Here is a 23,379-nt window from a genome sequence, read left to right as displayed (position 1 = left end):
AGTGGAGATCTCAAACAGAGAAATCAAGTCGATTTTGCAGAAAACTACTGCAGTTCATCGCAAAGATTGGTCAACCAAGCTTGACGATGCATTATGGGCATATCGAACAGCATTCAAGACACCGTTAGGAACAACACCATTCAACCTAGTTTACGGAAAAGCATGTCACCTTCCAGTAGAACTAGAATATAAGGCGCAATGGGCTATCAAGGAGATGAACATGAATCTGAAAACAGCTGGAGAAAGAAGACTACTTCAACTTCATGAGTTACAAGAAATCCGACACAATGCCTACAATTACTCGAAGATCTATAAGGAGAAGACTAAAACATATCATGATAAGAAGATTATTCATAGAACTTTTGCTCCTAACGATAAAGTTCTTCTTTTCAATTCTCGTCTTAAGTTTTTTCCAGGAAAATTACGTACAAGATGGTCAGGACCCTTCACGATAAAGGAAGTCAAGCCATATGGAGCCATAGTCCTATGGGACAGAACCGGAAACTCATTTACAGTGAATGGACAGCGTGTAAAGCCATATCTGGCTGAAGAAACCGAAGACGAGAGAGAAGTGATGTTTTTGATTGATCCATCATCGACCAATGATGAGACCAAAGAGTGTCACGACCCCGGTTAAGCCTAATCGAGCAACAATGTCAAGCTAACGACTTGAAACAAGCGCTTAGTGTGAGGCAACCCACTTGGTATTTTATCTATTTCCCTTTGACCTTTATTTTCTATTTCCATTGCTTTGTTTCTGTTTCATTTAATTTCAGGTTTTCAATAAGGAAGAATAAATAAAAAAGACAAGCAGCACTCTCCAGCACGATAAGTTCACTTAAACATTTCAACTTTTCTATTTTCTTTACCATTCTTTCCAAGATTTATCACACTGAGGACAGTGTGAAATAAGTCTGGGGGAGGATGTTCATCCGTTACTAATGAAATTTGATTTGTTTTGAGTTTGTTTTGGACACATAAAATTTTTCAAAATGTTTTTCAAAATGTTTTTCATAAATGTTTTCAAAAATCGTTTTTAAAATGTTTTTCAAAAAGTTTTCAAACCAGGAACACAATAAACAATACTATGATGATTTAGACCAGTGTGCTTCTACGCTATTTCCTCGTTTTTGCTCTTTTTGTGATTTAGGCCTAGACTAGGCGGTAGCTAAGTACTTGCAGTAAGAAATCCCACCAGAGGACTTCTATTCATGGAGATTCTTTCTGACAGGATATACTAGCTCATTTTATTTGACCTTAATATTGACATTTAATTTTCTCATCATTGATTTTAGGCAGGCATCGACATACACATCTAGGACGTCTTTTACCCTCACTTTTACCACTTTTTGTCGTCCTAGATGACCAGTTTATCTTTATCTGGTACCATACCCTAAACCCAAAACCCTTCTCTTCAATCCTTATGCATTCTCTCTTTAGTTTATATCAGCAGATATGTGCAAAAACGTCGGAGAGAAGAGGAGCGACGCAGTTTTCAGTCACTCACAAAGGAGACTGAATGGAATTGGGAAGGAAGAGTATCAGAAACATCAAGAAGCTTTACAAGACAAATCTTAACTGGTAACTTCGTGCTCTCTAAGACTCTATATCTAAAGGTGTTCCCTCTCTTTCAAAAAAAAAAAAACAAAAAAAACAAATAAAAAGAGAGAGGGAAACAAAAAGCCTAATGAGTCCTAGATTGTCGAAATTTGTGGAGCAAGAAGAATCTACTAAGCGTTTATAGAGCTATGTTTTTGAAAGATTTACAAAAATCTAAGTCTGGGGGAGTTAGGAGAGAACCTGAGGAAGAAGGCCAGTAATCTATGGCAAGAAGAAAGTGACTGAAAACTGTGGATACCAACAGCTTCACTCTCTCTTGCGTTTTTGCATAATATCTTGCATTCTCCAGATCTTCAGGTAACCCGTAAACACTTTAAGCCTTACCCCTAGAATAACCCTTTTTACACCTAGCCTAGATTGCTTTGCCTAGACTTTCTTTGATGAGAACCACCGAGATTTCTAATGAATGTTAAGAGCTAGTTGACTGGAAGTCAGATCTAAGTGTGTAGATTTTCGCATGACGGATTAACGGACTAGTTTGCTTGTATTTTGGTGAGAATTTTCTAGACTAGATCCAAATAGATGTTTCACGATAAGTTATGGTTTAGAAGGACGCTCACTGAGATATTGTTTAATTCCTACGATTTTCAAAAATATCTTTCCTGACTTAAGTTTGTTTGAGGACAAACAAAAAGGTAAGTCTGGGGGAGTTGATAACACCGTATTTTGACCACTTTTATGGATCATAATTGTATCTTATGCAGGTGTTTTAACTCTGTTTTCAAAGGTTTTTAAATTGTTTTCAATGTTTTAGAGTTTCAAAAGACTTTACAGGAAACTTGGGCAAAAGATATGCAATTTGGAACAAATGAGCAATTTTGGATAAATGCAGACCGTCAGAAGTATGACAAGCGATGAAAACCTCTCACCGTCTGATCACCCCCAAAATTTGAGACAACATAGAGGATCCAACCAGCTTTCTAATGCACTTGGTTTGGAGACAATCCAACGGTTAGATCTTCAGATACTCCCGATGCAAGAATGACAGAAAATGCAGTTCCGGAAGAGAGGAAGTGTCGGGACCGCGGCAAACACCCATTTTCCCGCGGGTAAAGCCACCGCGACAGCGGACTTTGGTCGTTCACTTTCCCGATGACTTAATTAAAGCCCAGATCAGTTCCCTTTGTTATTTTTGAAGCCCTAAGTGTCCAGAACCCCCCCCCCCAGAAGCTATAAATACCCCCTTTAGGTCATTCCTAAAGGTAGAGACCAATAGAGACCGAAACTTAGACAACTTAGAGAGAGAGAGAGAGGGATTTCGTGAGAAACCCTAGGAGGCCGCCGCCTTTGAAGGAGGAGCCGTCGAGGAGAGCATCATCGGGCCTCCATCAGAGTGGAAACCTAGGGTTGCGAGAGATAGTTGTTTAGTGCTGCGGAAGTAGGCTATTCATACTTCCGTGCCTCGAGTTCTAGAACATACGTAATTTATTACCTTTATCATATGCTTAAAATCGATATAGCCTAGTCCGTGAACCCTGCGAATTCCCCTTGAGCCCCAACGTTGGTCTTTAATTGTTTACAGCCTTCTAGTTTCAATCGATTTTTACCTTCAATTTTATTTGCTTTTCATTCGATTTTACTTGCTTCAATTCGCCTCTTGTTAATCGCTTACTACTTGTTTTATTTGCTTTCGTTTTCAATTGCTCTTTAGTTTTTACTTGCTTTCTAGTTTAGATTTAGTGACAACCAAAAACCCAAAACCAAAACCAAAACCCTTTTAGTTCTAATCTGATTTAAGTGTTGCAGTGAATTCGTAATGAAACAACTAAGTCTCTGTGGATCGATACCCTAAGTACTACAGCGCACATCTGTGCACTTGCAGACATTTAGGGGTTATAAATTTAAAACCTGAAGGTTAGTAAAACGAAAACAACAAACTCCGCTTTTGCTCGCATCAATAAGCAACAGAGGATCACACTTCATCAACAGAGTTTTCAAAAATCTTCTTAGAAAGAATGGAGTTACACATAAAGTTGCTTCTCCATACCATCCCCAAACCAGCGGACAAGTAGAGATCTCAAACAGAGAAATCAAGTCGATTTTGCAGAAAACAACTGCAGTTCATCGCAATCATTGGTCTACCAAGCTTGACAATGCACTATGGGCATATCGAACAGCATTCAAGACACCATTAGGAACAACACCATTCAACCTAGTTTATGGAAAATGTCACCTTCCAGTAGAACTCGAGTATAAGGCGCAATGGGCTATCAAGGAGATGAATATGAACTTGAAAACAGCTGGAGAAAGAAGACTACTTTAACTTCACGAGTTAGAAGAAATCCGACACAATGCTTACGAAAACTCGAAGATCTACAATGAGAAGACAAAAGCATATCATGATAAGAAGATTATTCATATAACTTTTGCTCATAACGATAAAGTTCTTCTTTTCAACTCTCATCTTAAGCTTTTTCCAGGAAAATTACGATCAAGATGGTCAGGACCCTTCACGATAAAGGAAGTCAAACCATACGGAGCCAATGTCCTGTGGGACAAAACCGGAAACTCATTTACAGTGAATGGACAGCGTGTAAAGCCATATCTGGCTGAAGAAAGAGAAGACGAAAGAGAAGTGATGTTTCTTATTGATCCATCATCGGCCCATGATGAGATCAAGGAGTGTCACGACCCCGGTTAAGTCTAATCGAGAAACAATGTCAAGCAAGCAACTTGAAACAAGCGCTTAGTGGGAGGCAACCCACTTGGTATTTTATTTATTTCCCTTTGACCTTTATTTTCTATTTTCATTGCTTTTTTTTGTTTTATTTAATTTCAGATTTTCAATAAGGAAGAACAAATACAAAAGACGAGCAGCACTCTCCAGCACGATAAGTTCACTTAATCATTTCAACTTTTCTATTTTCTTTACCACTCTTTCTAAGATTTATCACACTGGCGACAATGTGAAATAAGTCTGGGGGAGGATGTTCATCCATTACTAATGAAATTTGATTTGTTTTGAGTTTGTTTTGGACACATAAAATTTTTCAAAAAGAATTTCAAAATGTTTTACATAATATTTTTCCTGGCAAATTTTTCATAAAATTTTTCAAAAATCATTTTCAAAATATTTTTCAAAAAGTTTTCAAACCCGGAACACAATAAACAATACTATGATGATTTAGACTAGTGTGCTTCTACGCTATTTCCTCGTTTTTTGCTCTTTTTGTAATTTAGGCCTAGACTAGGCGGTAGCTAGAATACTTGCATTACAAACTCCCATCAGAGGACTTCTATTCATGGAGATTCTTTCTGACAGAATATACTAGCTCATTTTATCTGGACTTAATTTTGACTTAATTTTCTCATTAAAGCATTAGATCAGGAAAACGAATCATACATTCAGGACTTCTTTATCTTTTTACCACTCTTTGTTGATCCTGAAAGGATCGTTTATCTTTAGCTAGTTCCTCACCGAACCTAACTTATAACACCGGATTTTGACCATTTTTATGGATTGTTTTAATATCTTATGCAGGTGTTTTAACTCTGTTTTCAATGTTTGCTAAGTGATTTCTATGTTTTAGAGTTTTAAAAGAATTTTCAGGAAACTTGGACTAAAGATGTGCAATTTGGAACAAATGAGCAATTTTGGATAAATGAAGACCGTTAGAAGTATGGTACTCGATGGAGACCTTTTAACCGTTTGATCATCCCCAAAATTTGAGACAACATAGAAGAAACAACTAGCTTTCTAATTCAATTTGTTTGGAGACAATCCAACGGTTAGATCTTCAGATACTCCCGATGCACTAAAGACAGAAAATGCAGTCTCAAAGGAGGGCATAGGCCGCGACCGCGGCCAGACCATGATTCCCATGATTCCCCGCGGTCAGGACCACCGCGACCGCAGCCAGACAACGTTGACATCCGAAAGTGACCTAATTCAAGCCCAATTCCAGCCCAATACTCATTCTTCAAACCCTAGACGTTTCCAACGATTTAGAAGGCTATATATACTCGTTTTAGGTCATTCTAATGACAAGTCGTGGAGAGAGAGCAGAGAGGAGCCGCATAAACTTCGGAGTTGCCGTCTTCGGGAGAAGAAGGAGTCGCCGAAGGAGCCACCATCGATCTCCATCTTCATCCTCGTTCTTCGTTCTTTACCTTTCTCTTATTTAATTTCCAGAAAACTACAATACTTCTGTGATGTTTTTATACACTATAATTGAGTAATTCCCTTGTTGGTTTTAAGGGATTTTTCAAAGGGATTCATGGAATGATTTCTGGTTTGTTAGATTAGGGTTTATCTTTAGAGTTCTTCATCTAAATTTGCGTTTCGTTTATGTGGCTTGGATTGATCATCTAGCTTCTGCGATTAGGTTGATTTACTCATCGAAGTGTTGTTGAATCGATTAACCCTATTTAGAAGAACAAATTCTCTTAGACGGTGTGAGTCGATCTAAAGCGTTTTGTGAAATAATCAAACTAATTTGTCTAGAAACTTAGAGAACTGAATGGGAGTTTAGTAAATCTGAGTGAATTGATTTGTGATTAATACTACGTGAGTAGATTAGTGTGGGTTTGACTTCAGGAACAATCTATTGAAAACTCTATGTTTAATTCTCTTGTTAGCTAGTCTATGATTCCCGGCGAATTCCCTAACGCCCAACACCTTCTCGTATTGATTTGATCTTATTGTTTACTTGTTTTTAAGTTTATTATTTGCTATTTTCGTCACTGTTCACAACCCCCAAACAAACACTCATATTTTTATCTTAGCTCAGTTCTCATCTCAAGTAAACTCGTATTGCAGTTACTTGATCTTCAGTGGATCGACCCCTAAGTATTACAACGTACATCTGTGCGCTTGCAGAAAACTAGGGTTAAAACCTGAGCACATCAAGTTTTTGGCGCCGTTGCCGGGGACCTTTAACTTTGCCTACGAGTTTCAGGTCAGAATCGAGTATAAGGTACGTTTTCTTGTTCATTTTTGAAAAAAAAAAAATCTAGTTATTATTTTATATAAAAAATATATATACATATATAAAAATTAAATATAAAAAAACGGAAAAATATAAATTTATATATATATAACTAAAAAAAATATTTATTAATATATAAAATATATATATATATATCTATATATATAAATCTATATATTAACATTAAAAAAATTATATATATATAAATATAAACTAAAAAACAAAAAAAAAACAAAAAAAAATATAAATATATATATATATACATAAATTAAATAATTAATTATTAAAAAAAAAAACACACACACACACACAAAAATTAGAGATCGGCGATAACAATAGACACTTGCAAGGTTTAGATAGGCTTAGAGATAACCACCACGTCCAGCAAAACGGAGAATCCTATGGACCATCTCGAAGATTTTGAAGAAATCTGCAGTACCAAGCAATCCATCGGAGTTCCTGCAGATTACTAAAGTGCAAGTTGTTTCCATTTTCTCTTTGTGATAAGGCGCGTTCTTAGTTCAAGTCTTTGTCTCCTGGTTCACTCGAATCATGGGACGAATGCAAGGCTGCCATCCTTAAACATTTCTACACCACCTCTAGATCAAACTTGCTTAGAGACAAGATTTTTAGGTTCCAACAAAAAGGAGGCGAACCTTTTCATGAAGCTTGGGATTGTTATAAAGGCTACATTAGGGAATGTCCTCACCACGGTTTTACAGAGACATGCATCTTGAACACTTTCTACGAAGGTCTTGAATGGACATCTAAGGCACCTCTAAATGTAGCAAGCGATGGAAACTTCATGACAAGGACTGTGGAAAAAGCTTACATCTTGATTAATAATCTTGCTGCAAGCAGCAGAAACAATTGTCCTGATCAAGGAAGAACATCACGTTCTACTTCCCATGATCATAAGGAGATTGAAGAACTTAAAGCCATGGTGAAATTGTTTCTCCAAAATCAGCAGCGTTCTGTTAATGTCTGCGAAGCAGTTAATGGAGCTGAGATTAATCATCAACTTGGAGCACAAGATCACGCCCATATGAATCTCCAGTCTGCTCCAAAATCATCTCCAACCTCTCAAGACAACAAGCTCGAGCTTATGGTGCAACCACTTCTTACGAAGCTGCAAATATTAGCAGACGATGTGGATATAAGAGTGGACTGCCTATACACTGATCTTAATGGTAAATTTGAAGCTCTTTCCACTCATGTTGATTAGATAGTTCGAAAAGCACCGAAGCTATGGAGAGACGAATCGCTGAGGTACATGAAGAAATCGCCCAAGACATCCGCAACCTTGAGCTTAAGTTAGACAACATGAATGATCTTGGGTACAAGTTAGACATCATGAATGATCACCTCAACAAGAACAATGAGGAGTCATTTCAGAAGTTCACTAACCTCTCAACTCATGTCAAGATGCTCGAGAAACAAATCGGACAAATTGGAGAAAGTGTGAAGAGACAAGATGGTCACCCTCCGGGAAAATCCGTAGACAATCCAATGTGGCGTTGCAATGTCATAAACACTGATGGTGAGAGAGAAGTCACGCCTATTCCTAGCAATCATGACACTGAAGTTGAATCTCCAGCATGTCCTGAAGAGTATGATGCAATAGGCAAAGTTTTTCCACACCAAAGGAAGCTTCATAAGATAAATGATTCGGTGAAGTTTGTCTTCCCCTGCATAATTGAAGGTATGGAAATTTCTGACTCTCTATGTGACACAGGAGCGAATGTGAATGTGATGTCTAAAGCAATTGCAACCGAGCTGGGGATATGTGATATCAAACCTCCTCATGGTTCTGTTAAGTTTGGAGACAATTCAAGCACGATTCCATATGGTTTCGTAACGGATTTGATGGTGCAAGTAGGAGGGTGTCTTGTTCCTGTTGATTTTCACATTCTTGAGATGGAAAATGACTCTCCCAGGGCGTTAATATTTGGAAGTTCATTCCTTGCAACAGTGGGGGCAGTTGTTGATTATCCCAACCGAAGAGTTTGTTTTTCTAAAGTCAAAAAGAGAATCTTCTATCCTGCAGTCTGTAGTGGTGGAAGCTCTTACTGTATAACCATCTACAAGGAAGAGAAGTTGATTCTAGACCCTGGAGATAACAAGGGAAGGTGCCAACACGTTTCTATACAAGCCCCGTTAGTCGAGCCCAAGGGAGTTGTCGAGTTGAGAAAATCAAAGTACAAAGCAAGGAAGTCTAAGCGCAAATCAAAGAAATCTAAGGGCAAAGCTACCTCACCTGGTGCAAGCTCGACATCGACCTCTCAAGACCCTATTGAAGACGGGGAGAAAGATGGTAATGCTAAAGTAATCACCCCAGAGACACGTCCAGCCCCGCCTCCAAAAGAAAAACCTTCCAAGCTTCCTTGGTTTATGCATATCGTGAATTACTTAGCAGCAGACGTCGAACCGCCACGATTCTTTGGCTACAACAAAAAGAAGTTCTTGCGTGATATAAAAAGATACTTTTGGGATGAACCATATCTTTATAAGCAGTGTGCAGATAACTTGTTTCGCAGGTGCATCTCCGAAGAAGAAGTTCTAGAAATCCTTTTTCATTGTCACGGATCTAACTATGCTGAACACTTTGCTACTGATAAGACTATAGCGAAGGTTTTACAAGCTGGTTATTGGTGGCCTACCATGTTCAAGGACGCCCATAAATTCATATCTAAGTGTGATGCTTGCCAAAGACAAGGGAACATCAGCAAACGACATGAGATGCCTCAAAACTTCATTCAAGAAGTCGAAGTTTTTGATGTTTAGGGAATCAACTTTATGGGTCCTTTTCCTTCGTCTTTTGGAAACAAGTACATCCTTGTTGCTGTTGACTATGTGTCTAAGTGGGTAGAAGCCATAGCCAGCCCCACAAATGACGCAAAAGTAGTAATGAAGATGTTCAAGTCGATCATATTTCCAAGATTTGGTGTTCCGCGACTCGTCATCAGTGATGGTGGTTCTCAATTCATCAACAAAGTGTTTGAGAATCTCTTGAAGAAAAATGGAGTGAAACATAAGGTAGCTACACCTTATCATCCACAGACGAATGGACAAGTGGAGGTATCAAACAGAGAACTCAAAAGAATTCTGGAAAAGACAATATGACCAACAAGAAAAGATTGGTCAGCAAAGCTTGATGATGCTCTTTGGGCATATAGAACTGCGTTCAAAACCCCGTTGGGCGCTACACCTTTTCATCTTGTTTATGGTAAGGCTTGTCATCTTCCATGGGAGTTAGAGCTCAGGTCAGAATGGGCCATAAGAAAGCTGAATTACGACATCCAGACAGCAGGTGCAAAACGTTTGATTCAGCCAAATGAGTTAGACGAGATTCGCCATAATGCCTATGAGAATTCTAAGACGAAGGAGTTTTATGACAGGAAAATAGTACATAAGACGTTCTCACCTAATGACCAGGTTCTACTTTATAACTCACGTCTAAAATTGTTTCCCGGAAAGCTTAAATCACGATGGTCTGGACCTTTCAAGATCAAAGAAGTTTTACCATATGGTGCTGTGGTTCTATGGAACCGTCAAGGAGGCGATTTCACTGTCAATGGACAACGTCTTAAGCCATATCTTGCAGACATTCAAGAAGTAAAGGAGGATCCAATCTCCTTAGCAGATGTGCATAATGCCTAAAAGACGACCAAGTCAAGCTAATGACTTAAAACAAGCGCTTAATGGGAGGCAACCCACTCGGTATTTTACTTATTTCCCTTTGATCTTTATTTCTATTTTGTTGCATTGTTTTTGTTTCATTTAATTTCAGGTTTTTACAAAGAAGAACGAATAAAAGACGAGAAGTAATCATAAACCGAAAACGGCCATCACTCCGGCCCTGGTGAAACTTCGACCGACGGTGCAACCGCGACTCATTCCTCCAGCAAGGTAAGTGCATCTAAACACTTCAAATTTCTACTTCCTTATCTATCCTTTCTTAGATTTCATCACATTGAGGACAGTGTGAAATAAATCTGGGGGAGGATGTTCATCCGTTACTAACGAAATTTGATTTGTTTTGAGTTTGTTTTGGACATAAAAACTATTCAAAAAGTTTTCAAAACGTTTTCACATTAGGAACATAAATAAACAATACTATGATGATTTAGACCAGTGTGCTTCTACGCTATTTCCTTGTTTTTTGCTCTTTCTGTGATTTAGGCCTAGATTAGGCGGTAGCTAGAGTACTTACACTACGAACTCCCACTAGAGGACTTCTATTCATGGAGATTCTTTCTGACAGGATATACTAGCTAATTTTATTTGAACTTAATCTTGACTTAACTTTCTCATTAAAGCATTAGATCAGGGAAACGAATCATACATTCAGGACTCCTTTACTCTTTTACCACTCTTTGTTGATCCTGAATGGCTAGTTCACATTTAGCTAGTTCCCCACCGTAACCCAGCCTCTTCAAACCACATGCACTCTTGTTTTTCATTGTCCTATATGCAGATATGTGCAAAAAAGTCAGAGAGAAAGAGGATCAACGCGGTTTTCTGTCACTAAAGATAGAGACCTGCGATTTCATGGGAATGGTTCAACAAAAGGAGAAAACTCAGTTTGCCTTGGAAAAACTTCAAAGTCTTGGTACAATTTCGTCCCTTAGAGTCTCTCTCTATAAAAGGTTGTTTTCCCTTCGCAAAAAAAAAATAATAAAAAAAAATAGATGAAAAGAAAAGAAAAAAACAATATATATATATATATATATATTTATATAATAAAGGAAATAAAATAAAAACCTTAAGAGAGTCTAGGAGGATCGATTTTATCCTTGAGGCAAGCTAGAGTTCGATTATATGGAGTTTTGGAGATTATCTTTCTGATTCCCGGAAAATATCTAAGTCTGGGGGAGTAGCTGTTTACAAAAATGGAGGAAGATTAAGCCACAGCATTTGGCAAAGGAGAAGTGACTGAAAATCTGCAGTCATCAACAGGTTCTTCTCTCTCTTGCGGTTTTGCATAATATCTTGCATCCTCCAGTTCTTCAGGTAACCTGAAACACTTCAACTCCACCACTTAAATTGTCCTTAACTACCAAACGCCGTCTACCCTGAATGATGTTTTTCATGAGAATTCACTGTGCCCTAAATGAATGTAAAGAGCTAGTTTACTGGAAGTTAGATCTAAGTGTGTAGATTTTCGCATGACGGATCAACGGACTAGTTATGTTTGTATTTTGGTGAGGATTTTCTAGACTAGATCCAGATAGATGTTTTATGATAGCTTATGGTTTAGAAGGACGGTCACTGAGATATTGTTTATTTCCTGCGGATTTTTAAGGGTTCTTTTCCTGGCTTGATCTATGTTTTGTTTGAGGACAAACAAAGGTTAAAGTCTGGAGGAGTTGATAACACCGGATTTTGACCATTTTTATGGATTGTTTTAATATCTTATGCAGGTGTTTTAACTCTGTTTTCAATGTTTTTTAAGTGATTTCTATGTTTTAGAGTTTTAAAAGACTTTTCAGGAAACTTGGACTAAAGATGTGCAATTTGGAACAAATGAGCAATTTTGGATAAATGCAGACCTTAGAAGTATGGTACTCGTTGGAGACCTTTTCACCGTCTGATCATCCCCAAAATTTGAGACAACTTAGACGAGACAACTAGCTTTCTAATGCAATTTGTTTGGAGGCAATCCAACGGTTAGATCTTCAGATATTCCAGATGCACTAAAGACTTCAGATATTCCCGATGCACTAAAGACAGAAAATGCAGTCTCGAAGGAGAGCATAGGCCGCGACCGCGGCCAGACCATGATTCCCCGCGGTCAGGACCACCGCGACCGCGGCCAGACAACGTTGACGTCCGAAAGTGACCTAATTCAAGCCCAAGTCCAGCCCACTACTCATTCTTCAAACCCAAGACGTTTCCAACGATTTAGAAGGCTATATATACTCGTTTTAGGTCTTTCTATTGACAAGTCGTGGAGAGAGAGCAGAGAGGAGCCACATAAACTTCGGAGTTTCCATCTTCGGGAGAAGAAGGAGTCGCCGAAGGAGCCACCATCGATCTCCATCTTCATCCTCGTTCTTCGTTCTTTACCTTTCTCTTATTTAATTTCCAGAAAACTACAATACTTCTGTGATGTTTTTATACACTATGATTGAGTAATTTCCTTGTTGGGTTTTAAGGGATTTTTCAAAGGGATTCATGGATTGATTTCTGATTTGTTAGATTAGGGTTTATCTTTAGAGTTCTTCATCTAAATTTGCGTTTCGTTTATGTGGCTTGGATTGATCATCTAGCTTCTGCGATTAGGTTGATTTACTCATCGAAAGTGTTGTTGAATCGATTAACCCTATTTAGATGAACAAATTCTCTTAGACGGTGTGAGTCGATCTAAAGCGTTTTGTGAAATTATCAAACTAATTTGTCTAGAAACTTAGAGAACTGAATGGGAGTTTAGTAAATCTGAGTGAATTGATTTGTGATTAATACTACGTGAGTAGATTAGTCTGGATTTGATTTCATGAACAATCTATTGAAAACTCTATGTTTAATTCTCTTGTTAGCTAATCTATGATTCCCGGCGAATTCCCTAACGCCCAACACCTTCTCGTATTGATTTGATCTTATTGTTTACTTGTTTTTAAGTTTATTATTTGCTATTTTCGTCACTGTTCACAACCCCCAAACAAACACCCATATTTTCATCTTAACTCAGTTCTCATCTCAAGTAAACTCGTATTGCAGTTACTTGGTCTTCAGTGGATCGACCCCTAAGTATTACAACGTACATCTGTGCGCTTGCAGAAAACTAGGGTTAAAACCTGAGCACATCACTAACCTCTTTCAAACCACATGCACTCTTGTTTTTCATTGTCCTATATGCAGATATGTGCAAAAACGTCGGAGAGAAAGAGTATCAACGCAGTTTTCAGTCACTGAAGACGAAGACCTGCGATTTCAATGGAACAATTCAACAAAAGGAGAAAACTTAGTTTGCCTTGAAAAAACTTCAAAATCATGGTACAATTTTGACCCTTAGACTCTCTCCGAAAAAGAAAAGAAAAAAAAAAGAAGAGAAAGGAAATCTAAAACCTTAGAGAGTCTAGGAGACTCAATTTTTATACTTGAGGCAAGCTTGATTCAATTATTTGGAGTTTGGAGATTATCTTTATGATTCCCGGAAAAGATCTAAGTCTGGGGGAACAGCTGTTTACAACAAAGGAGGAAGATTATGCAACAACATTCAGCAAAGGAGAAGTGGCTAACAATCTGCGGTCACCAACAGGTCCTTCTCTCTCTTGCGGTTTTGCATAATATCTTGCACCCTCCAAATTCTTTAGGTAACCCGAAACACCTAAGCTCCACCACTTAAATAGCCTTTAATGCCAAACGCCGTCTACCCTGAATGATGTCTTTGATGAGAACATCACAATATACTTAATGAATGTAGAGCGCTAGTTGACTGGAAGTTTGATGTCGTGTCAACTGCGTGAGAGGACAAGTTTTACCCTTAACAAAAACAAATGAAAGCCGCAAGTGCACAGCTAATCAATTGTTGTATTTAGGGATCCAATCCACAGAGATTTGTGTGCCTGATATTCTTCTACGGTTTTTAACTTTATGTCTAGACTAGATTGGTTTTAAAGGTTGGTTGTTTATCACGAATTAAACTAAAACTTAAAGAAAGCAAATAAATCTATTCTAGAAAGCAAGTAGAAAAATCGAATGGAAAACAAATAAAAATCGATTGGTTTGTAAACTATGGCTAAAAACGCTGAGCTTTTGGGAACTCTAAGGGATCATAATCGGTTTTGACACTAGGGTAGATAGATTGAGATTGACGGATATCGATATATAGGGTTCTAGAGCTAGAGTACGGCGGTATGACTACGTCACTGTCGTGATCATAACCAATTGTTTCTCGCAACCCTGACTAGTAGGTTTCCACTCTGGCCCTGGAAGGGAGAGAATGCAAGAGCTGCACAAGACTCGTCAATACTCACGATCTCGCCGCAGGTAGGTTTCCACTCCTACGGAAAAATCGCCTGTTTCATTCTAGGGCTGATACTTAATGAAAACTTTCGCAACACTAACAATCTAGATCAGATACTAGGTGATCAATCAAACATATATGCAATAAAAACAAGAATAAACAGAGAACAGGTCGAAATCCCAAATCAATAAACCTAGATGTCTTAATCGATTATGAGAGCCCCTTTCGGGAACCCTAAGCCCAACTCGGGATCTACTCAGACATGGCTGAGGTCGACATCATCATTGGTTTTAATAAAATTAATGAAAAACAGAAAAGAAAAGCTTCTCTACTGAAGAACTCGGACTTGAACAATCTTCTTCAAAAATCGCATAAAAACGGCTAAAGGAAAAAGGGTTTCTGTAAAGTATGAAGGGGTCTCTCTAAAAACGACCTAAATGACAAGTATTTATAGTCTTCAATACTCCATGGTCTCTAGGGTTCCGGAATTGAGGCTGAGAATGACTTTGGGCTTCAGAAATATGGGCTTTAGTTCGGAGCATGATGGCCGCGGTCGGGAGTGACGTGACCGCGGGGATTAGGTGGTTGGTCGCGGTCGGGAGGCTTCTGACCGCGAGAAATGGGCTGTTGGCTGCGGTCGCGTGACTTAATGGCCGTCTTCGAGTGGCTCTGGGCCTAATGGAATATCTTGAGATCCAACCGTTGGAATGTCTCCAAACCAAGTGCATTTGAAAGCTGGTTGATTCTTTTATAAGTTGTCCAATTTTGAGGGTGATCAGACGGTGATAAGGTCTTCGTCTCTCCTTGAGAGTTCTGACGGTCTGCATTTATTCAAAAGAGTCTTTTTGTTCCAATTTGTGCCTCTTTATCCCAAATTACCTGAAAAGTCTTTTAAAATCCGAAAACATAGAAATCCTTTGAAAACCTTTGAAAATGGAGTAAAAACACCTGTAAAAGATATTAAAGTGATCCATAAAAATGGTCAAAATCTGGTGTTATCAACTCCCCCAGACTTAGTCTTTTGTTTGTCCTCAAACAAAACAAAGGCTAAATCTCGGCGAGAGGTTTGAAAACGCAGGAACTAAACAAAATCTCAGAGATCAAACTTCTAGACCAATATCAATCAGTATGCATCAATCGAGAATAGCCTAGAAAATTCTCACTAGCAATACAGGCATAACTAGTCCGTTAATCCATCATGCGGAAATCTATGCACTTAGATCTAACTTCCAGTCAACTAGCTCTTAACATTCATTAAAACTCTCGGTGGTTCTCATCAGAGAAAGTCTAGGCAAGGCAATCTAGGCTAGGTGTCAAAAACGTTATTCTAGGGGTAAGGCTTAAAGTGTTTACGGGTTACCTAAAGATCTGGAGAATGCAAGATATTATGCAAAACCGCAAGAGAGAGTGAAGCTGTTGGTATCCACAGCTTTCAGTCACTTTCTTCTTGCCATAGATTCCTGGTCTTCTTCCTCGGGTTCTCTCTTAACTCCCCCAGACTTAGATTTTTGTAAATCTTTCAAAACCATAGCTCCTTAAACAAATAGTGGTTGCTTATTGCTCCACAAATTTCGTCAATCTAAGACTCATTAGGCTTTTTTGTTTCCCTCTCTCTTTTTAATTCGTTTTTTTTTTTTTTGAGAAAGGGAACACCTTTAGATATAGAGTCTTAGAGAGCTCGAAATTACCAGTTAATATCTGTCTTGTAAAGCTTCATGAGGTTTCTGATACTCTTCTTTCCCAATTCCATTCAGTCTCCTTTGTGAGTGACTGAAAATTGCGTCGCTCCTCTTCTCTCCGACGTTTTTGCACATATCTGCTGATATAAACTAAAGAGAGAATGCATGAGGATTGAAAACAAGGGTTTTGGGCTTAGGGTATGGTACCAGATAGAGATAAACTGGTCATCTAGGACGACAGAGAGTGGTAAAAGTGAGGGTAAAAGACGTCCTAGATGTGTATGTCGATGCCTACCTAAAATCAATGATGAGAAAATTAGATATCAAAATTAAGGTCAAATAAAATGAGCTAGTATATCCTGTCAGAAAGAATCTCCATGAATAAAAGTCCTCTGGTGGGAGTTCGTAGTGCAAGTACTTTAGCTACCGCCTAGTCTAGTGCTAACCACAAATGAGCTATCATGCATAGTGTAGAAGTGTGCAGGTCTAAATCATCATAGTTTTTCGTCAAACATTCCTGAAAAATACTTAATGTCGAATAGGTTACATATTAAAATTTAAAAAGTACTTGAAATTTAAAAGCAAAAGCAAGCAAATGATTAGTACGGATAGACATCCTCCCCCAGACTTAAATCACACTGTCCCCAGTGTGAAAAAGTTGGTGAAAAGATGGTGAATAAAAGCAAAATAAAATAAGATAAAAGAAAACAAAATGATGATAGAACCGTGATGGTAGTGAAGTGCTGATATATCACTCATCCTCCGATGTGTCTGATGCGAACTGGTGCTGCTCCTTTCGTGTCTTGCACGCAAATGAGGTTTAAAACTTACAGAAAATCTTAACGTGCTTTACCTGGAATGCTCCGGAAATCACAGGGAACTCCGAAAAGCGGTGGAAATCTGCATCGTCACCTCAACGACCAACGGCCGCGGTCAGGAGACTCACGACCGCGGCGATTAAAGGCTCGGCCGGTGTCACATTCACGGTGCCGCGGTCGATGCACCTTTGGCCGCGGGTCGGTTGGTCGCGACCGCGGCTCTTTCTCCTGCGGCCTTTGTCCAACTTTCTGGTCTTTGCCGGGCCGAGCAGCTAAAAACCTACCCTTTTCTTCTTGGTTTTTCTAATTTTCTGATTTTTTTTGTGTTTTTGTCTTATAAAATACCTGAAACTTAAAAGAAAAAGAAAGCATAGATTGTAAAGAGGAAAAGAAAGCTAAAAGAAAATGTACCTAAATGGGTTGCCTCCAATTAAACGCTTTTGTTTAAGTCGTTAGCTCGACGTAAGCATGAAAAATCAGGCTGATTTGAATGGCACTGCACTTGATGTGCCCTTATCACTCCCGGTCGCTGGAGGTTTTACTTCCTCTCCTTGAGGAGCCGTCTTCTTACCTTTACTCTACTTTCGGACTTTAACATTGTTTAAAACCCTTTTTGTGTTTTTCGATCAACTCCTGGATTTGGTCCTCACTAGTTTCTGTTGCACCCGGTGGAATGATGATCTTGATCTTTGCAAAGGCTTTCGGCTTCTCTTTTTCTTTCTTTTTTGGCCTGTCTCCTTTGCTTGGAAAATCATCTAGGATAGTCGGGTATTACCTTCTGCGATCCACATTGGGGAAGACAGCATGCCGGTTTGCGTGATCGATTACTGCCCCTACGGTAGCTAGGAATGGTCTCCCGAAAATGAGTGGCCTCTCCTTGTCTTTATCCATCTCCAGGACTTGGAAATCTGCTGGAACAATCTTGTCTCCCACTAGAACTTGTTGATCATGAATCGCCCCTTCAGTGTCTTTTTGAGACGAATCTCCAAAAATAACCTTAACCGTCGATGTCCTTAAGGCTTTTATGTCCAATTTTTCAGCAAGTGTCTTTGACATGATGTTGACATTGGCCTAGGAATCGCACAGGCAGTCTGTAAACTTGATTCCTGAAATGAAACATTGGAAAACAAAACGTCCAGGATCGTCGGCTTTTGTAAGCCTTTGAAGCGGTGATCGTTCAGGTACCATAAATGGTGGCTGCTTGGCATCGACATTCTTGTACAGTGGTACAAAGATTGGGGTTTCTTCTTTCTTTCCATCGGTTCAGGCCTCTTCTTCAGGCAATGTGGTTATGGCGTTGCAAAACCTCTTAGGGTTATCTTCAACTCTTCTTGGAAGAACTCCACTTTGCCTCTTCATAGAGTCTGCTGTTTGGGCGACTTGCACGTCTAGCTTTTTGACATGCGAAGATAAAGCTTCAAACTTCCCGTTCAGATCATTGTACATGCAGTCAACCTTCACGTTCACGTCTTTAGATGCTTTTTCGTTCGTCATAACGAGCTGTTGGATGGACTGTTCAAGTCTACCGATTTCTGAAGCTAGCTGGTTCGTCGTGACTCCCTGCTGTTGTACAAATTGATTGTTAAAACCCGTACCTTGGTAGTTATATGGCTGTCGCGGTTGATATGGTCCTGTTCCTCCGAAGTTTCCACCTTGGAACTTCTTTTGGAAGGACTTCTGCTGTGGTGGGTAGTACTGATCTTGAGGATTCTCCACATTTGGATTGCGGTAAGAGAGATTGTTGTAATTTGCATTTCGGAAGTTGTTGTTGCAGCCATTGTTGAAGTGATTTTGATATGGTACTAGTGCTCCTACATAGTTCACATCTTCTTCTTGGAAGGCTTGATTAATGTGATCAATATCACTAGGTCCTTCATCTTCTGCGCCAATGTTGGTCTCACAAGCATGGATTGGGTGATTGTTGCTCTTCAGAAGCTGGCTCATCATGTTCTTCAACTCGGTTATCTCCTTGTTGTCTGTTACGGTTTTCTTCGTCGATCGATCATATTCAGGACAATCATTGCTATTGGCTTGAGCCAAATTTTCGATGAGGGCTCTTCCTTGGGCTATCGTTTTTTGTCCAAAATCTCCATTGCTAGCTGTATCAAGTGAAAGTTTGTATTTTCGTTGCAACCTCGGTAAAATGTGCTTAGCAGGCTTGATCCAGGAAATCCATGGCGAGGGCAATCACGTTCATACTCCTTAAAACGTTCCTAGGCTTCATAGAAAGATTCAGTCGGTCCCTGTTGGAAGCTTGAGATCTTTGTTCTCAACTGGTTCGACCTTGACTTAGTATAGAAGTGTTTCAGGAAAGCAGTTTTACATTTTTCCCAATTAGTAATCAATCCTGCAAGCAAAGATTTCAACCAACGGTGAGCTTTGTCTGCTAATGAAATAGGGAACAACTTACACTTTAAATAGTCTGGTGGAACTTGGTTTGTTCTCATCATGCTGCAGATTTCTTCAAAGAGCTCGATATGGTCCATTGGGTGTTCAGAAGGAACTCCATGGAATTGATTTTGCTTCACCAATGAGATGATTTGAGGCTTGACTTCAAACTCATTCCGGTTCGGAAATGGGACTTGAATTGCAGATCGGTTTTGAAAATTTTGAGTAGGTGCGTCAAAATCAGCTATGCGATGGTTCCTGGCTTGTCTTCGGTGTTGATTTGCTTGCGGAACAGGACGGTTAACGCGCCCATTCGGCTGCATTCCTTGGTGGTCACCATCGGCTGCATTGATGGGTGCATCAAGGTCTTCACGTTCTTCTCTCTCGTGGTTCTTGTGGTTTCTCGGAGGGACCTCATCCTCCTCTCCATCTTGTCGAGCATGATCACCTCCTATGTGATCATTCTCTTCATTTTCTCCATGTTCGGACCCGTCTTGGTCCATATTTAAAGCTTGGTTAATAGGATCTACAGGCTGGTCGTCGTTGGCCATTCCTTGCGTTCGTCTAAGTCTTCGAAGTTCTCTTTCGTGTCTGTCTATCTCGTCTAGAATTGGAATGTTTTCTACAGGTCTGCGCCTGGTATTCATGCAATTCAGAGAAAAACAAAAGAAGGGAAAGATAATTCAGCAAAACTTTAAGAAAGAACTAGAGATCAGGTGTCTAGCACAGAAGTTAAAACAAGAAAAATAACCAAAGGCAGCGAAACAAATCCCCGGCAACGGCGCCAAAAACTTGATGTCGTGTCAACTGCGTGAGGGAAAAAGTTTTACCCTTAACAAAAACAAATAAAAACCGCAAGTGCACAGCTAATCAGTTGTAGTATTTAGGGATCGAATCCACTGAGATTTGTGTGCCTAGTATTCTTCTACAGTTTTTAACTTTATGTCTAGACTAGATTGGTTTTAAAGGTTGGTTGTTTGTCACGAATTAAACTAAAACTTAAAGAAAGCAAATAAATCTATCCTAGAAAGCAAGTAGAAAAATCAAATGGAAAGCAAGTAAGCAGGTAAAATATCGAACTAAGGCAATTGAAAAGCAGATCTAAATGAGCAAGTAAAAATCGATTGGTTTGTAAACTATGGCTAAAAACGCTGAGCTTTTGGGAACTCTAAGGGATCATAATCGGTTTTGACACTAGGGTAGATAGATTGGGATTGACGGATATTGATATATAGGGTTCTAGAGCTATAGTACGGCGGTATGACTACGTCACTGTCGTGATCATAACCAACTGTTTCTCGCAACCCTGACCAGTAGGCTTCTCTATTGAAGAACTCGGACTTGAACAATCTTCTACAAAAATCGCATAAAAATGGCTAAAGGAAAATAGTTTCTGTAAAGAATGAAGGGTTCTGCCTAAAAACGACCTAAATGACAAGTATTTATAGTATTCAATACTCCATGGTCTCTAGGGTTCCGGAATTGAGGCTGAGAATGACTTTGGGCTTCAGAAATATGGGCTTTAGTTCGGAGCTTGATGGCCGCGGTCTGAAGTGACGTGACCACGGGGATTAGGTGGTTGGCCGCAGTCGGGAGGCTTCTGAACGCGGGAAATGGGCTGTTGGCCGCGGTCGTGTGACTTGGTGGCCGTCTTCAAGTGGCTCCGGGGCTAATGGAATATCTTGAGATCCAACCGTTGGAATATCTCCAAACCAAGTGCATTTGAAAGCTGGTTGATCTATAAGTTGTCCAATTTTGAGGGTGATCAGACGGTGAAAAGGTCTTCGTCTCTCCATGAGAGTTCTGACGGTCTGCATTTATCCAAAAGAGTCTTTTTGTTCCAATTTGTGCCTCTTTATCCCAAATTACCTGAAGAGTCTTTTAAAATCCGAAAACATAGAAATCCTTTGAAAACCTTTGAAAATGGAGTAAAAACACCTGTAAAAGACATTAAAGTGATCCATAAAAATGGTCTAAATCCGGTGTTATCAACTCCCCCAGACTTAGTCTTTTGTTTGTCCTCAAACAAAACAAAGGCTAAATCTCGGTGAGAGGTTTGAAAACGCAGGAACTAAACAAAATCTCAGAGACCAAACTTCTAGACCAATATCAATTAGTATGCATCAATCGGGAATAGCCTAGAAAATTCTCACTAGCAATACAGGCATAACTAGTCCGTTAATCCGTCATGCGGAAATCTATGCACTAAGATCTAACTTCCAGTCAACTAGCTTTTAACATTCATTAAAAATATCGGTGGTTCTCATAAAAAAAAGTTTAGGCAAGTCAATCTAGGCTAGGTGTCAAAAAGGATTATTTTAGGGGTAAGGCTTAAAGTGTTTACGGGTTACCTGAAGATCAGGAGGATACAGGATATTATGCAAAACCGCAAGAGAGAGTGAAGCTGTTGGTATCCACAGTTTTCAGTCACTTTCTTCTTGCCATAGATTCCTGATCTTCTTCCTCAGGTTCTCTCCTAACTCCCCCAGACTTAGATTTTTGTAAATCTTTCAAAACCATAGCTCCTTAAACGAATAGTGGTTGCTTATTGCTCCACAAATTTCGTCAATATAAGACTCATTAGGCTTTTTTGTTTCCCTCTCTCTTTTTCATTCGGTTTTTTTTTTTTTTTTTTTTTTTTTTGAAGAAAGGGAACACCTTTAGATATAAAGTCTTAGAGAGCTCGAAATTACCAGTTAATATCTGTCTTGTAAAGCTTCATGAGGTTTCTGATACTCTTCTTTCCCAATTCCATTCAGTCTCCTTTGTGAGTGACTGAAAATTGCGTCGCTCCTCTTCTCTCCGACGTTTTTGCACATATCTGCTGATATAAACTAAAGAGAGAATGCATGAGGATTGAAAACAAGGGTTTTGGGCTTAGGGTATGGTACCAGATAGAGATAAACTGGTCATCTAGGACGACAGAGAGTGGTAAAAGTGAGGGTAAAAGACGTCCTAGATGTGTATGTCGATGCCTACCTAAAATCAATGATGAGAAAATTAGATGTCAATATTAAGGTCAAATAAAATGAGCTAGTATAACCTGTCAGAAAGAATCTCCATGAATAGAAGTCCTCTGGTGGGAGTTCGTAGTGCAAGTACTCTAGCTACCGCCTAGTCTAGTGCTAACCACAAATGAGCTATCATGCATAGTGTAGTAGAAGTGTGCAGGTCTAAATCATCATAGTTTTGCCTCAAACATTCCTGAAAAATACTTAATGTCGAATAGGTTACATATTAAAATTTAAAAAGTGCTTGAAATTTAAAAGCAAAAGCAAGAAAATGATTAGTACGGATAGACATCCTCCCCCAGACTTAAATCACACTGTCCCCAGTGTGAAAAAGTTGGTGAGAAGATGGTGAATGAAAGCGAAATAAAATAAGATAAAAGAAAAGAAAATGATGATAGAACCGTGATGGTAGTGAAGTGCTGATCAATCACTCATCCTCCGATGTGTCGGCTGCGAACTGGTGTTGCTCCTGTAGGAAGGTGACAACGCGCTCAAAGCGTCGTCCCTGTCTCTCAACTCTGCGCTCCAGATCAGAATGTGTGTGCGATGATGTAGATGATGAGGTGTGGCCGGTCGAAACAGATGTCTGAAAGTGAGCACGAGCCGCAGCTGCATCACGCTTTGCATTGGCCACTATGTATTGGCCAATGGTGAATGGTAGACTAGGTACAGATGGCAGAAAATCATCGGGTTCCGGAGTCCATCGCGGACGTCCTACGTTACACAATCTCGGAACTGATGGTGAAGGCAAGCTGACTCGGTGCTCCTCAGTGCCAGTGCAATACTTGTAACCAAACCTGTCTGGATGGAAAGCGGCACGAGAGATAGTGTGATCGCGAGAAAGATAAAGTAGGTCATATCAGACATCGGGAAGTGGAACATCAGATGAGAAATCGAATCCTACAGCCTGTAGTATCACTATAATAGCACTCCCGTAAGCTGGAGTAACGTCCTCGCAACCATGTA

General features: G+C 39.4%; 2 non-coding genes across 2 annotated transcripts; one reads left to right on the top strand and one right to left on the bottom strand.

The window, feature by feature from the left end:
- Positions 1-7,158: 7,158 nt before the first annotated feature.
- Positions 7,159-7,265, bottom strand: LOC112085706. The gene has a single exon (XR_002899005.1). It is a non-coding gene; the product is annotated as a small nucleolar RNA R71 (small nucleolar RNA).
- Positions 7,266-19,183: 11,918 nt separating this feature from the next.
- On the top strand, positions 19,184-19,289 carry LOC112085789. The gene has a single exon (XR_002899086.1). It is a non-coding gene; the product is annotated as a small nucleolar RNA R71 (small nucleolar RNA).
- Positions 19,290-23,379: the final 4,090 nt, after the last annotated feature.

Source organism: Eutrema salsugineum, unplaced genomic scaffold (genome assembly GCF_000478725.1).
Source record: "Eutrema salsugineum unplaced genomic scaffold, Eutsalg1_0 scaffold_3, whole genome shotgun sequence".
Taxonomy (NCBI): Eukaryota; Viridiplantae; Streptophyta; class Magnoliopsida; order Brassicales; family Brassicaceae; genus Eutrema; species Eutrema salsugineum.
Note: the sequence above shows the minus strand (reverse complement) of the source record. Positions and strands in the feature narration are given on the sequence as shown.